This window comes from Triturus cristatus, chromosome 11 (assembly GCF_964204655.1).
Source record: "Triturus cristatus chromosome 11, aTriCri1.1, whole genome shotgun sequence".
Taxonomy (NCBI): domain Eukaryota; kingdom Metazoa; phylum Chordata; class Amphibia; order Caudata; family Salamandridae; genus Triturus; species Triturus cristatus.
Window position 1 is genome coordinate 649,354,435 of NC_140594.1, and position 17,310 is coordinate 649,371,744.

General features: G+C 45.9%; 1 protein-coding gene across 4 annotated transcripts in view; it reads left to right on the forward strand.

Annotated features, from left to right (window-relative positions):
* The window catches only part of FARP2 (FERM, ARH/RhoGEF and pleckstrin domain protein 2), a 1,344,877-nt gene that overhangs the window by 935,718 nt on the left and 391,849 nt on the right, over positions 1 to 17,310 (forward strand). The window lies entirely within an intron of this gene.

The window sequence follows — 17,310 nt, forward strand, 5'->3', positions numbered from 1 at the left end:
GCTTTGGTTTTCCGCAGAATATGGTAAGGGCGGTGAAAAATGTATATTGTGGTCCTAAGGCTTAGGGTATTGATAAATGGGGGTCTGTCAGACTGGTTCGATATTCTTAGAGGGACAAGGCAGGGTTGCCCCCTGTCCCCACTCCTTTTTAACATATATATTGAACCATTAGCCAATGTGATTAGGGCGGATACTACTATTTTCCCTTTTAAATCTTATGATTGGGAAGTCAAATTAGCACTGTACGCAGATGATTTGATGCTGTTTACAGGTAACCCACAAGACGCAGGCCCTAATCTAATGAGGAAGGCTGAGATGTTTGGCCATATCTCTGGGTATAAGGTGAACACAGCAAAAACTGAGATAATGGAATGGAATCAGGGCTTGGCAAGTCACAGGGTGAAATCACAAATACGGTGTTTGGGGGTGTTAATAACTCAGAGAATGGAAGATATCACAAAAACAAATTGGAGGAAAGTCAGTCAGGAAGCAGCAGGGTTGCAGTCAAAATGGGCAAATCTACCCTTAAATATTTGTGGAAGGGTAAATCTTATAAAAATGATTATCCTCCCAAAAGTCACTTTTCTTTTTACACCATTCTGTTAGCTTTTCAGAAGAAAGATATAGCAAAACTCCAGGGGAGAATAGGAAGTTTTATTTGGGCATCGAAAGGCCCTAGGATATTCTGGAAAAAGTTGCGGAGGAGGTTGGAAATCGGAGGATTGGTGTTACCTGATGTACTTGCCTACTGCTATGCCTTTCAGTTTAAGAATATTTGCATGCTTGCTAACAGGACTGATAAGTCAAAGATAGGCTTACTTTTTGAGGCAATGCTAGTTGATGTCCCACAACGTCAAACTCATTTTCTTTTCAAATACGGAAACCCAAAGGTTTTAAAAAAGGCGAGGCTCAATATTTTGTAGTCTGCATTAAATACATGGATGTATGTGCGGAAAACACTGAGAGTCCCATATTTTTCATCATGGGCACTGATTTGGGACTCTCCGGGTACCCCAGAATGTTTGAGGGATCAATTAAGTCAGCCCTTGAAATTGGGGGGTATCTGTTATTGGGCAGATCTCAAGGTAGGCTCAAACTTAATGAGTTGGGAAGCACTCTCCAATTGTACTAATGGTTTGCTAACAAGGTTTAAATATTATCAACCGAGTTCCTGGTGGGCTACACATGATTAGGAGGAGGAGGAATCTACATTTGATCAAGTGATGAGAACTGGTCAGTGAGAAAAGGAACCATCTTTTTGGTATTGGGCCTTTCTGGAGATGAGTGTGAAGATTGAGACTGAAATTTCAAATTGTGGGGTGAGGAGTTTGATGGTGAGAATTTGAAACAAATGTGGTGCGATTCATATGGTATATTACAACAAGTAGTAAAACCGGCACCACCTAAGCGAAATCATTTGTTCACCACTTATAGAGTTTATTGGTCACCAGCAAAGCTTTTTAAAGTCACTGGCAATATCTATAACTGTCCAAGGTGCATTCTTGTAGCAGCAGATGATGTGCATTTGTTTATGTCATGTCCAAAAATTGCACCATTCTGGAACTCGGTATGTGACTTTGTGGGAGAAATCATAGGATCGTTGGGACACAAATTAAAGTAAGCCCTAGTGTTATTTTCTTTATGTTAATTCCAGATTAAGAAGTACAGATCACAACGGTTGAATCAAAGTTTCTGTTTTATGTAATCTTGTTAGCAAGGTGTTAGATCTGTAAGCTATGGAAAACCGAAAATCCTCCGCTCTTTACGGAATGTCTTAGGTATTTCATTTACATATGTGAGTCAGATATGGCATGCAATCCAAGAAGCAGAGAGAAAATTTGTGCTCCGTTGGTAAGGTGGAGAGAGAAGGAAACGTGAGTCCTATGATTAAGCCAATCATGCTGTCGGCCATGGTATCTCCTATCCCCGGGCAGTCCCAGTATGTAAAGGAGATGGAAGTGGAAACAGCAGTATACTTGTGGGCCGTTACTCTTCTGTTCCTCTTCTGGAATCCGGTCTGGTTCCCTCTTGCAAGACCTAGAGGGATTAGAGTATAACCTAGCAAGAATATTGGCAGAATGAGGACAACAAATAAATGTATGCAGTGAATTATCCTGCAACCCCGACACCGCCCAAAGTATTCCAGGAGCTTGCGAGCTTCCTGCAAGGCTTCCCGACATCACGGATAAACAGCAGGAGATCGTCAGTGTGGAGCACGATATGGTGGATCTGCACACCTACTGTTATACCCTGATTTGCAATCCCGGTCCTGGTGTAGCAGGCCAGTGGTTCCATGGCCAGGACAAAAAGTAAGGGCGATAGAGGACAGCCCTGTCTGGTGCAGCTTTCCACTCTGTAACCCTTTGAGATGTTACAGCCCATCCAAACCCTGGCCAATGGACTTGTACACAGTAGGCAGGTCCAAGCTGCAAACCTCGGGCCAAAGCGCAGCATTACACTATAGAGGAAAGTCTATTCCAGGCTATCAAATGCCTTCTCGATATGTACCCGCGAAAATCACAGCCTCCTCCTTGTCAAATGTATCTGCCTCAAACAGTCACATAATATTGAGGGCTGTATTACGGCATGGGATAAACCCCGTCTGATCGTGATGAATGAGTGCTGGCATGTGGTGTAAAAAGCGGGTGGGGGCGTGGCCTGGAGAGGAATGGAGTAGGACCTATCCCACTCGCTCTCTGGCAGCCATGGGCCCCCACCTGTCACCATCCACTGTAAACAAAGCATGAATCTTCGCTACAGGGGCTGAATAGGAGGTTTTAAGGGTCAATGAGACCCGTCCTCTGCGCACTGTAACACAGGTGAAAATACCTGGATATTTAATACATTGTTATTATCACAATATTTATAGTTGCATAAATTTTATACTTTTCATAAACATGAAATACTCAGCAAATTCAAAGAATCCAATGTATTGGTATGAATACATTCACTTTTTATTCATTGAATGTCCATATGTTCATCGTGTTCATTCCGAGTTCATAAATGAATACAATTTTCAGAAAATTATCTTGCTGCCCAATGCATTTCGAGCCTAAGCTGGCTCTTCTTCAGGGACTCAACTTCTACAATATAAACAAGAAAATAATGCTATACAATTGTAGGAGTACTAGCGTCATTAATTCCAAAGCAACATTTACTTCATTCGATAAGACAATAGTGGTGATTGATGGATCTTTTTATAAACGACATTAAAGTAGACAGAAAACCCTCCACCAGAGAGTGACGCTATTCTGAATAAATGTTTAATCAGATTCCGAAGTCTATGAAGGTGATGACCACTCTTCAGTATTAGAAGCGCTGTAACTGGCATTATTAATGGTGACCACCAACGTGTGGATTGAAAAGTGATTGATAAATACCTTTTATCTAATGCGTATATGCACGATGTAGCCAAACAATAAAATCAAATGTCTGAAAAAAACAAGTACAATAATGATCAGTGCCATGGTGTGGGTGGCTCTCGGTCAAGCTTTTCGGTGATAGTCTTATTGCGTGAAAGACTAGAAAATTAAGGGTCATACCGTGCAAGGAGATTCGAGAAATCTTTTCCACTGCCCTCATTGTCAAAGTAGCGAATTTGGGGGGTTCGGCCGTAGGTCCGCTTCGTTAGGGAGCAGCGTTTCTTGGCGCAGTGGTGTGCGATCGATATTACAATGAAAAACGGACTAGTCTCGCAATGAAATTCTCTTCCTTAGAAACTAAAGTCAGACAATGAGGTACTTGTCTGGAAATATACGCAGTCGCCATCTTAGAGGGCTTCCTCTCATCTATCCTGATATACACGATCAGTTCGAAAAAAAAACACAAAAGTGAACTTATCACGCATAAAGGCTGCTATCAATGAAAATTGAGTGATAAACACAACTGTGTTTATTAAGATAAAAGGGAAGGGTGTCGCTAACATCGTAACGCACGCTTAAGCAAGTGACTAATACTCTGGACGTTTTAATGTATTTAAAAGAAACTACTCTATGAAGTGTGAAAATGTAGAAAGAAACAGTGTAAGAAACAGTTAGAAGATCCCAAGTGAAATGTCGTAATTTAAAAATACATCAGAATACAGCGCTTGTAGATCATGCAGTACCAGCCTGTGACAGTATAAATTACATCCTCATAAATAACATGCATAATCTATTCTGTCGTTAATTCCCCTATCAATCAGGGTATCTAGACGTTTTATCCAATATGTTTCTCTTTGTAAAAGACCTCTAGTGAGATCCATATCTGAACGATGTGCTACCCTTTTGTGGTAGTCTGCGGTCCCTAACGGGGGGTTTACGGTCAGTAATAAGTCTTTTATACCACTATATAGGGTTTTGACTCTGGTTTATTTAACAGATATGCGGGTAGGCATAGTAGAACCAAGCACTGGTATGAGAGTCTCCTATCTGCAGCAGTTTAGAACAAAACAAAACAGATATTCTCCGAGGTTCCTCCCTTGAGGTGTAGTGTGCTTTTCTTGGCGCCTCCTCGTTTCATGGTCCTCAGTCTTGATATACTCGGGGTGTGAAGGGAGAAAGAAAGAAAAGAAAACAGGTCTGAGTCACTGCTACCAGGGGGGTCTTACGGTGCTACCTTCACCAAAGGGATGTGTAGGAAGGGAAGTGCGGGGTCGGGGATGTTCTACACCCTTTCTGGTGCTTCACAGCCCTTCACAACCTCCCCACCGCCCCCACCCAAAAGGTCCCCGAAGAGCCACTTGCCTCGAGCCACGGCCCGTTCTCCGGACCGCGGCGCTGGGACCCGGGGTGGTTTCTCCTCCCTGCAGCCCACCGGGTTTGTTCGCAGTAAGGATGTCGCTGGTACGTCCGGATCCGTCGTCTTCCGCCTCTGTGGTCTCTGTCTCTCCTCTCGCTCGTCGTCCTCCTCTGCTCGTCGCTGCTCCTCTGCTCGTCGCTGCTCCTCTGCTCGTCGCTGCTCCTCCGCTCGTCGCTGCTCCTCCGCTCGTCGCTCCTCCTCCGCTCGTCGCTGCTCCTCCCGCTACTCCTCGCATCCGACGTCCTTCCTCGTCTCTCTCTGTACTTTTCAAGCGTCCCACTTCCTCTTCCTTGGCTGGCTCCTCCTCTAAGGGCGGCCTCGAGGCTAGACCGTCTCCCGTTTCCTGTGCGATGTTCCGCGGCACAGTCCCGCTCCACTTCCGGTCTGTTTCGCGTTCTGGCTCACAGATCTCCCCCGCTAGGAATGGACGTTGGGGCCATTCAGTGGAGGGATTCCGGGACAGGTAGTCGCCGCAGCCTTGCCGAGTGCCGGGTATATGAAATGTCTGGAAAGAGAAAGGTTGTAAGGACATGAACCATCTGAGTATTCGTTGATTGGAATCCTTATGTTTCACAAGCCAGGTTAAGGGGGCATGATCGGTGAGTATGGTGAAGCGGCGCCCTAATAGATAGTATTGTAGCGCTTCCACTGCCCATTTTATTGCTAAGCACTCTTTCTCTATGGTTGAATAATGACACTCCCTAGGAAACAATTTCCTACTGATATAGAGGGTCGGCTTGAGATCCCCCCGTGAGTCCGGCGGCTGTAGCACAGCCCCCAGACCAATACCGGATGCATCCGTTTGTAGGATGAAGTGTTTGCTGAAGTCTGGGCAGCGTAACACAGGGGCTGTGCATATGGCTTCTTTTAGAGCTTGGTAGCTGCGTTCGTGTACCTCTGTCCAGTTTTGTATTCGGGAGGGATATGTCTTAGTTAGTAGATCCGTGAGGGGGCTTGCCAAGGTAGAGAAGTTAGGGACGAACCGTCTGAAGTACCCAAGGAACCCGAGGAAGGAGCGGACATCCCTTTTGGTTTTTGGTTGAGGCAGGGTTTTTATTGCTTCTATTTTCGTTACCTGAGGTTTAATCAGACCCCCTTTTATTGTATATCCGAGGTATTGGATTGTATCTGTCACTAGCAGTGATTTCTTTGGGTTTATTTTTAGCCCGGCATCCTGAATGGCTGAAAACACTTCTGCTAGATGTTTCAGATGTTCTGTCCAAGATGGGCTGAAGATGACTATATCGTTCAAATACGCTGCTGCGTAACCTGTGTGTGGTTTCAGTATGCGATCCATGAGACGTTGAAATGTCACGGGTGCCCCGTGGAGGCCGAAAGGGAGTACCTGGAACTGATAGAGCCCTGATGGCGTTGAAAAGGCTGTCTTCTCTTTGGCTTGTGGTGTTAGGGGTATCTGCCAATAACCCTTAGTCAGGTCAAGGGTTGTCAAGTATTTGGTATTTCCTACTTTCTCGATTAATTCGTCTATACGAGGCATCGGATAGGAGTCGAATTTAGTGACACTGTTTACTTGACGGAAGTCCATACAGAAACGTAAACTTCCGTCAGGTTTCGGTACAAGCACTATTGGTGAACACCAGTTGCTTGTAGAGGGCTCTATTATGTTAGCCTGCAACATATCTGTGACCTCTTGTTCTACCGCTTCTCTTCGTGCTTCGGGGATTCGGTATGGTTTTAGCTTCACTACCCGGTCGTCCAAGGACACGATGTCATGCTGGGTTTGGGAAGTCAGCCCCGGGGTGGTGGAGAAGAGACCAGGGAAACGGTCTAGTAGGGAAGCTAACTGGGTTTTCTGGTCAGGTGACATGATGATGCCCTCAGGGGCCTTAGTGCTAGTGGTCGGGTGTGTGTTGGCGGTGGTTATCTCTAGGGGTCTTTCTGTGTTTACCGTGAGAACAGACGGCCCAGGTCCGTCTGGGTTTGTGGACTCCTCCCATTTTTTTAACAGATTGACATGGTATATTTGTTTGCCCCCTGTTCTGAGCGGTTGAAGGACGCTATATGTCACTGGGGTGATTTTTTTCTCGATCACATAGGGACCTTGCCATTTGGACAGGAGTTTGTTGTCTGTAGAGGGGAGTAATAGGAGTACCTTGTCTCCGGGGAAGAATTCTCTTAGTCTGCTATTTCGGTCATAAAAGAGCTTTTGGGTGGTTTGTGCTTTTTCCATGTTTTCATGTACTAGACCCCATATTTTCTCAACAGCGGACTTTAAATCGGCTGCATATTTGGGTAGGGGTTGTCCCTCCTCCTCCTCTGTCTCCCATTGCTCGGCTGCCATGTCTAGCAGGGTTCTTGGCTTTCTACCAAATAGCAACTCAAACGGGGAGAACCCCGTTGATTTGTGTTCATGTGTTCTAATGGCGAATAGGACTAGCGGTAATTGCTGCTCCCAGTCCCTTCCTGTCTCGGATATGGCCTTGCGGAGCATGCTTTTAATGGTCTTATTATAACGTTCCACCAGACCGTCCGTCTGGGGGTGATAGACCGACGTCCGGATCTGGTGGATGCCCAACACTTTGCATACTTCGGCCATTAACCGTGACATGAAAGGAGTTCCTTGGTCCGTGAGGATTTCCGCCGGAAATCCCACCCGGGTGAAGAAACTAATCATGGCTCTAGCTACGACAGGTGAAGTCATGGATGTCAAGGGGAAGGCCTCCGGATACTTGCTGGCGTAGTCAACAATGACTAGGATGTATTTATGTCCTCTGGCAGAGGGCGGGAGTGGGCCTACCAAGTCCATCCCGACACGCTGAAAGGGTATGTCTATTATAGGTAAGGGACGAAGTGGGGCCTTTCTAATACCTTCGGGGTTTGAGTATTGGCACCCAACACAGGACGCACAGTGCTTTGCTACATCCTTATAGACCCCTGGCCAGTAGAATCTGCCCAGTAGATACTTCAGAGTATTCTCTTTCCCATAGTGCCCACCCCCTGTATGGTTGTGTGCTAACTGCATGACATGAGGCCTAAAAACAGAAGGCACCAGGAGCTGCGTTCTGACCCTGTCCCCCTCCTTTACTGAACGGTACAGAAGTCCCTTAGACACAAAGAAATAAGGTCCTACCTTCTCATCGTTCTGCTCCTGTACTTGTTCCCAAGCATGGATAAGGGTCTGATCGTCTCTTTGTGCTGAACGGAAGCTAATCGGGACCGTCTTCACTGGTTCTGTAAGGGAGATAGGAAATGCGTGATATGGGTCATGCGCCTCTGCATACTGGTGTTTTGCTTTCCTTTTCTCTGTCTTGTTCTTTCTGTCTTTACCTGCCCTTGTTTCTAGACCGCATTCGCTAAAGGGTGCTTCCTGTAACCATGAAGTACCCTCGTTTCGTATCTCATTTAGATACTGCTCAAACTTGGGATGGTCTGTTCCTATTATGACTGCCTCTGGCAAGGACGGTATTACCCCTACTCGCCGCATTTGTGGGTCTTGAGATATGTCCAGTAGCACCTCTGCGACCGGATAGGTCTTTGTGTCTCCGTGTACACAGGTGACTTGTACTGTGTCTGTCTCTCGTAACTGAAGCTGGGGCACTAGTGACCTATCCACCACGGACACGTGACACCCAGTATCTAACAGCGCCCGTTGCTTCTTTCCGTTTAAGAGTACCTCTTTTTTATATCTAAGAGCCCCCTGACCTCCCACACATATCCGCCCCCTTGTATATCCTACCTCCATGGGTTCTACGGTTGAGGGTCTGTGTGGACATTGTCGAGCTATGTGGCCCCACTCTGAGCAATGATAACACTGTGGTCCCTGATTTCCTAGGCTCGGGAGAGGGGGAATCGGTCTATTCTGGACACAGGGTTTGATCTCAGGCCTGGGGATGTTTCTAGGGGGAATAGAGGTGGTCCGGGATATTCCTGCCTTAAACTCAGGTGACCTGTGGAAGGCACAGGCTAGATCGACTGCCGTGGATGTGTTGAGATTAGGGTGCTGTTTTATCCAAGAACGAGTAGTTAGGGGCAGAGCGTCCAGGAATTGTTCCAAGAATATTTTTTCCGTCACTTCCTCCATTGTGGACACATGGGGTGTTAGCCAGCGGTTCCCCATATCCCTGATCCTCTAGTATAGTGCACGTGGGTTATCCTCAGAGTTCCATTTCTCCCTCCTAAACTTGTTCCTATAGTACTCCTGATCACAACCGAGTCTTTCCAAGATGGCTTTTTTCACATCTTCATAGGCTGTTGTTCCAGCGGGGTTGGCGGCCTGATAGGCAGCTTGTAGCTCTCCCGCCAATAGGGGAGCTATGTATTGACTCCAGCGTTCCGGGGGCCACGCCACTGTTGTGGCCACCCTTTCAAAGTTTACAAAAAAGTAGTCGGGGTCGTCTCCTTCCTGGAACTTTTGGAGGACCGACCCGGGGACATTAGGGCGGACTCGAGCACTGACGATGGTGTCAGTCAATCTTAGAATTGCGGTGTCCTGTACTTCCCGTAAAGCGCCATGCAACATCTCCCTATCTTTTCGGGCTGCCAGTGCTTGTTCTTCTAGTGCCAACTGTAGATGCCTCTGTCCTTCCGCTAATTGGTTTATTATGCTCTCTATCATGTTAGGCACTGGTTGGGTCATTGTCGACACCCGGCGTGATCCCACTTCTGACACCAAGTTGTGGTAGTCTGCGGTCCCTAACGGGGGATTTACGGTCAGTAATAAGTCTTTTATACCACTATATAGGGTTTTGACTCTGGTTTATTTAACAGATATGCGGGTAGGCATAGTAGAACCAAGCACTGGTATGAGAGTCTCCTATCTGTAGCAGTTTAGAACAAAACAAAACAGATATTCTCCGAGGTTCCTCCCTTGAGGTGTAGTGTGCTTTTCTTGGCTCCTCCTCGTTTCAGGGTGCTCAGTCTTGATATACTCGGGGTGTGAAGGGAGAAAGAAAGAAAAGAAAACAGGTCTGAGTCACTGCTACCAGGGGGGGTCTTACGGTGCTACCTTCACCAAAGGGACGTGTAGGAAGGGAAGTGCGGGGACGGGGATGTTCTACACCCTTTCTGGTGCTTCACAGCCCTTCACAACCTCCCCACCGCCCCCACCCAAAAGGTCCCCGAAGAGCCACTTGCCTCGAGCCACGGCCCGTTCTCCGGACCGCGGCGCTGGGACCCGGGGTGGTTTCTCCTCCCTGCAGCCCGCCGGGTTTGTTTGCAGTAAGGATGTCGCTGGTACGTCTGGATCCGTTGTCTTCCGCCTCTGTGGTCTCTGTCTCTCCTCCGCTCGTCGCTGCTCCTCTGCTCGTCGCTGCTCCTCCGCTCGTCGCTGCTCCTCCCGCTACTCCTCGCATCCGACGTCCTTCCTCGTCTCTCTCTGTCCTTTTCAAGTGTCCCACTTCCTCTTCCTTGGCTGGCTCCTCCTCTGAGGGCGGCCTCGAGGCTAGACAGTCTCCCGTTTCCTGTGCGATGTTCCGCGGCACAGTCCTGCTCCACTTCCGGTATGTTTCGCGTTCTGGCTCACACCTTTCTAGCACTGAAAACTTTAATTGGGCTATACTGTGTCTCTCCTCAAGCCAATGGGTAGCTAAACTGCTGTTTTTATTCTGATTTCTGATTAGGAGATGCCTGGCACACGGATGATCTGCAGGGGCTCAAGTGGCGCAGACCGGTTCGTCGGGAAGACGGCGGGTCTGTGACCCTTGACCCCGCCCGGTTCGCTTGCCCCCACGGTCCGTGGGAGGCCAAGCGCCCTAGCCCAAACCATTAGAGGTGAGGGGAAGCACAGGTGAGCCCAGGGGTCAGGCGGTGGAGCGCTCACAGCTAAAACCCTGCAATCGTGGGCCCTTCACTCCTGCAACCTAACACGCTCCCGCCTGAGGATCTGCGCGAGGCTCCCGGCCCCCCTGGAGGTGCTGCAGAATTTTCACCTGGCCATCACTCTAATGGCCTGCCTACACAAGAGGAATGCAGCCTATTGAGCGGAGGGACCCGGTCCATACAAGTCTCATCCGTCCTGCCTGGGCCCTCTGACACCCCCATGCCTGGGTTCAGAGAGATAAAGAGGATCCCAAGGGGACCTGCCCAGCCGAAGCTCCCTGAAAGCGACCTGGGTGGTGGGTCTGAGTGAGGCACCAGTGGTCGCCCCTCCACCTCCAGACAGTTGTGACTCTCTGACACTGGAGGCCTGTGCCGGGTGGGGTGGCCCGGCCTGCGAGGGAGTCACCTAAGCTCCACATAGTGAGAAAGAACCACATCAATGGGTAAACGAGGTTGGTCGTGTTGACGCCCTGCCTATGACTGTTCCCCTAGTGGTGCACCTTTTATGACTCGAACCCTGCACCTAGCTAACTGCATCTGTACATCGTCATGCACTCGGGGGCAGCTCGAGCATTCATCAAATATCCAAATGAACTGCAGGCTTCTCTTGTCCAGCTGTCCAACTTCTCATCATGGCTGGTCCTCATCTGTGTGGCCCGTCAGCTCAACTATCCCCCAAGTAAGGCAGAGTGGACATGCCACGATCTAAAGCAGTAAACGACAATGCGGTGACCTCCCTCTGGTCGAAAGCATTTGAGCCCGAGCCGTCGGTCTGCCCCCGAGCACCAAGGACAGAGCCCCATCCACTGCCCCAATCACGCAGGCCTATATGGATCACTTCTTGCAGGAAATCCCCACAGATATTGATTCCCTCAAGGATGAGTTTAAATCCTGCCTTAAGGACATGCATAAAGAAGTCACAGACCTAGGGTGTGGAAATCTGAAATAATTTCCGTTAGCATAAGCTGAAGTCATTTTGGTTGTGGCATCCATTTTGTTAGCTATGTAATTCTTCCGTCTTCACTGTTGCTTGCCCTTCTATTCTGCTTGAGTCATCAGCTTTAGTTAACTCCTTCTATACTGAGCCAAAGCAATGTACGTACTGAGAAAAGACCTGTAGCTGCTAAAATGCACCTGGTTAAAGATATAACTGTCAACTATTGTCTGCTGTTGTAAACAGTTCCGTTCCCCCTCCCACTTTGCTGACTAAGTGATCACCCATCTGCCCATATTTGTCGGTAACTATTTCTGTGTAGGACTGTACCTTCTATTTGTATCTACATGCTTACTCTGCAACAAAGTGTGTATAAAAGCACCATGGTCTGTGTGGGGCCTCATCGGAGACGCGGCCGTCCGAAGGAGTGGTCTTGACTGAAGAGTGGAATATTACTGAGGAGATGACTTGCATGAGGAGACCCTTGTCTTTGCAGACGAAGTGACTTTTCTGGTTTTCTCGATTTGACCCTCCATGTGGTGGCCGGTCCCGACTGCGGTATCCTTTGGCGTAATGTTTGCAGTGACCATTAGGTTGACTAAGAGATCGGCAGGTGGAAGTTGGAGACTCTTGTTTGGTAAGGTCGCTGAAGCTGCACTCTTGATTTGCTTGGCCAAGATTCTGGTTTTGTTTGTTTGATTTATTTTTTGCAAAAGATGAAGGCAGGTAATGTGGAGATTTTTCTCTACTTTTGAATATTTTGGAAAAGTAATATTTTACAAACATTTGGTAGCATGCCTGTTTCCAGAATACTCCGTAGGCTGTGTTGCGGTCCAGGTGGTACCAAAATGGATTTAGAAAGAAGTCAGCCGGCTCCGTTAGAGCGAACCTCTAATAGACATATGTATGTCAAATACGGTATTTCTTCCATAATGTATAGTACACTGTGGAACAAATATACGATAAAGGATCCTGATCTACATTGGCCAGTGAATGGGTCATGTGACTTTAAGAAGATTCAATATTTAGAGCAGTGTTTGTTTAAAAGAAAAAGTCGACAAGATATGTTTGATTGTGTACGAATGTGGGAAAAAGAAGTGCAAGAGTGTGAGGAAAGAAGAAGCTATAGCAGAAAAAGAACAGCGATTAACAATATATCAAAAAGCGTTGGAATTAAAAAATAAAGAGATGAAGGCAATAAAAGAAAAAGATGAAAGGGAGCGGCGTTTAGAGGTAACTGGCCAGTACCCTATTAGGCGCCCCATTTATCCCATACTTAATAAACCTCAGGATGATTCCATCTTGTTAGACCGACCTCCGCCCCGTATAAGTTTCCCTCTGCCCCTGAGAATGATCTTTCTGAAGAAGAACATCTTTCTTCAGATGATAAAGACTTAGATAAGCAAGATGGGCGGCAGACTCGCTCTACTTTGACTGTTGACGAAAAGGCCACTATCAGATCCACTGCTTGCAAAGAAGCTCATGGGACTGTGGTAAATATTTCGTTACCGGTACTATTTTTTATGCGGTAAAGTCTTAGTGAGAATAACTCAGTAAAAATAAGAGGCACAATCCGTGGTATTAGAGGTTTTAAAAGGCTTTATTCCTATACAAAGGAATACAATTCGAATTGTGGGCCTTCTATTCCATCACCACGAAAGTTCAGGAAGGAAGGGGGCATACATTATTGACAGGTAAGCAGTTTTATAGAAAATACATTACAGTGAAACAGATGCAAGAGGCGTGACAGCTGATAATACAGATAAACTGTACATACGTAGCTAATAGAGGCGTATACATGGGTGTAACTAAAATACGTCATTAAACATGATGTCACAAGTGGGTGGATCCATAGAAGAATCCTGCAATGTCAGCAGAAATATTTGGCAGAGATGCGCGCGCAGCCGCATGACGTGTGATTGACGTGCAACTAGAGGGTGAAGGAGACTTGACATTTAGCTCTACATGTGGAGACAGAAGTCTGGGGGTCGTGTCAACCTAATCCCAAATCATATCTAATATCCTATGTTTAAAGAACTGTGTTATCCAAAAGGAGAGGTCTCTTAGGATAGAATCTTATTCTATACTGACTATACTGACTGTTAGTGCGTGTACAAGCGTCTAAGTGTCTACACTAGATGCGAGGGGGTAGGAATATTCCATGGTAACGGGGCTATGAATTACTTGCATGAGGACAGCGAGGCCTGGCCCTTTGCACGGTAGCTGGAGGAATGTTTACCTAAACTGCTAGACAGGAATGCATCGGATGGGGGGAGCGAAGGAGATAATCTCGAAGGTGAAATACAGTTTTTGGCAGGCGACAGGCTGGATCAGGCACCGTTAGCCGCGCAGGGAGTAGGACAAAGTTCATGGTCACAGATGCAGGCTCAGACTGGAGCTTTCAGAGGCAGAAGGCAGGAAAAGGCTTGATGACAGAATTCGGGCCTACTCGCCTGAATCTGTGAAATGTGGAAAGTGAACCACATAAAGTCGGTGGCCTTTCATACTTAGGAATGGAATATCTGACCCATTCATGGCGGATCTGAAAGAGGACATGTTGACGGTGGACGCACATATATTTGCGTCTTCAAAACTGGAGCAGGAGGGAACATACATGTACTTATAGCATGCACATGGAGCCGTTGGGGTCTACGATAGGGGACATAACTGATCACAAAATTCATATTTCCTCAGGACTACTTCTGTTTCAGACCTTGTAGCGATGGTTCAGCAGTGGAAGGATTTAGAGCAGTTATATTTTGCAGAAAAGTTCACCTGGGAAATAATACTTGGTTTTAGAAATATTTCTAAAAACTTAGAGCCCAATGATATAAATTCTGATTATAAACAATTAAGTGATGGAACTTTCCCTTTTTCAAATATACCTGATCTAATTAGGTGAATGGTTAAATTAAGACATGATACACTACGTTTAAAAGCGGAGCAAAAATCAGCTAGTAAAGTTAAAACTTCACAAACAGTTCAGACCCAAGTGCATAAAGAAGTTTTGGGGACAGACAGTGACCCTAGTGATACTGTGGTTACTGTAAAACCGATGCGTGAAGATGCGCCTCTGTATGTTCCTCCGAAGGGTGCGGGACCATGTGCTGATAAAGATTCAGATGATGCAAAGGGATATTTTGCCTATAATTGGGTCTACACTCCTTGGAGTAGAGCAGATGTTATGGCTCTTAAAGCTGCTTTGCCCGATCCGTGGAAAAATACGGCCGCTTTCTATGAGGAAGTGGAAGGAGCCATTAGCTCCTGCACTATAGCCTTGCCAGATATCGATATTTTTTGGGGGACTTATTTTGCCCCCTGATATGTGGAGAACAATTCGGAAAATATATGATAATGTAGCATATGGTGATACCGGGGTGCATTTAGAAGAAATAGATGCGGCTAGGGAACCTGCGCAGAAACCACAACAGGAGATATTAGATCTTCCCAAAGCTATTGTGACTAAGTTAAAAACTCTCATACCCCCTAAGAAAATAAATTGGACAACTTTAGCGTCTTGTAAACAGAAAGCGGATGAGTCAGTTTCTGATTTCTTTACACGATTTGAAGAGATATTCCATGACTTTAGTGGGCAGTCATTGACAGATGACACGGGTAAGCATTTGTTCATCAACAAATTTGTCGCTAACATGTTGCCAGAAATAGCTATTCGCCTAAAGGCCAGCGGAAGTTCGTGGACTACGTCTTCCTCAGTCCCCCTTTTGACTATGGCCCAGTATTATGAGCGTCAGGAATTGGAAGCAAAAGGCAAAGAGGATAAGAAGATTAAGGATTTTAAGATGAAATTTATGTTGGCTCAAGTATATGGTCCACCATTCAGAGGTGGTGGTAGAGGCGGACGTGCAGTATATACCCCTGGTGTACCCCCTTTATCTCGATCAACTTTGTCTTCTGATCATTGTGCTTATTGTAAAGAAATTGGACATTGGTGTTCTGAGTGCCCCATTTTGCGAGGTCAGCAATATCAACGGTGTAGAGAAAGTATGAGAGGACACCCAGGGAATTCAGGACATAGGGGAGGAATATGAACTCGTCCCAGGTTTGAGGCAGTTGAACACGGGCCAAATTATTACCTTTGATAGACTAAATCAATAGCAAATGTCAGATTATTCGGCTGATGGTCTTGGGGAATTCTGAAGATGCATAGGAATGCCTAGGATGGGGTAAGGAACCGGTTGAGTTCCCAGTAGATCAGAAAGGTCCTTATGTTGATGCAAATGTCTTGGGCTCTACTGATCGGTTTCTGGTTGATACAGGGGCTACTCGTAGTGCTCTGTCTAAAAAATTGGTTCCTAGGGCTCCCCTGTCTGGCGCAATGATAACATCGATAGGATTCGATGGGACTCCTACATCTAGCCCACTGTCACAGCCACTTGCATTTAGTCTTGATAAATTCACTGCAGCATGTCCATTTTTGCTTTCCTCTAACACGCTGGATAATATTGTGGGTATCGATATGCTCAAATATTTTCGTGCTACAGTACATTATTCCCCAGAAGGTGTGCTTGTTATCTTAAATGATAATTATCCAAAGGTTGAGAGGTCTTGTCTCATTACAGAAGAGATTTTTCTGGCATCGTTACCTAGTACTTTATGGGCTACATCAGATACCGATGTGGGACAAATGGTTATTCCAACAGTGCATATTCAAGTGAAGGAAGGTGCTTCATTGCCTCGATTGCCCCGATATAAAATATCTCGGGAAGGCAAAGAAGCATTGAAGCACATTGTTCAAGATTTGATCAAGGTGGGGGTTATGGAAGAAGTCACTAATAAAATTTGTAATAGCCCTATCCTTCCTATTTTGAAAAGAGACACTGATACTAAAATTTACATATTCGTTATTGATTTGCGAGAAGTTAACAAAATTGTGGTGCCCCAATCAAGGAAAGGTTTGGAATCCACTGACAATAGTAGCCACCCATTCATAGAAACATACTCCCTTCTCTTTGTGTATTTAGTTTCATTGTCAGATTTTCAGAAATGCGTTCTTTGGATATCTTCCTCACAGCGTTTTCGATTTGTTGTTCCAATTAAATGATTTCCTTTTGTCAGTGCCTCAATTTAATAATGCACACTTTACACCCAGTTCCAACTAAATCATTTAGTAAAGCAATTGTATCCGCTTACAGCCCTCCTATACTTTGGTTGCAATCATCAAATCATTAGTATACTGCACCAGTACTGATTCGCAAGGCGAATTTAAACATTAAAAATCTTCCTTGTGTATTTGTAAAAAGATTAGGGGCTCTCTGTATACAATTGTGGGATTTTACACCAGATGAAAATTCTATTTGTGTCTAAGCACAAAAAGATACTGACAATCCTCCTGAACAGTGATAGAGAAAAATACTCAACACAAATCAACAACTCTGAACGATTCTGCAATATCTGAATTTGAAACACAAATATTGCTGGATTCAGTACCACGGAACAACATGGTATAACTATATCCTTTACCTTGCCCAAATCCTGTACTGTTCTCTATTTAACACTCGGTTTCTTCAAGCCCTTTTTAGGTGAATTACATGGACACCTAAGACATCTTTTAGAGTGACCTGCTCATTCATTTTTTAAATGATAGGCACGATCCCATCCTAACCTTCATGAGTAAACCTATATTGAGGAGGGCGAGGATACACTGCATTCGGTTTTACGCTGATCTGCATTGTCTCTGCACTTTTAACCCAACCTCTTTTCTTGACCTTCTTTCTTCACAGTGTCTTTCAAATATGGAGGTAAATCTGTTTTGAGAACTGGAACAATATAACCGTTGTCTCTTGTGATTTTATTTTAAA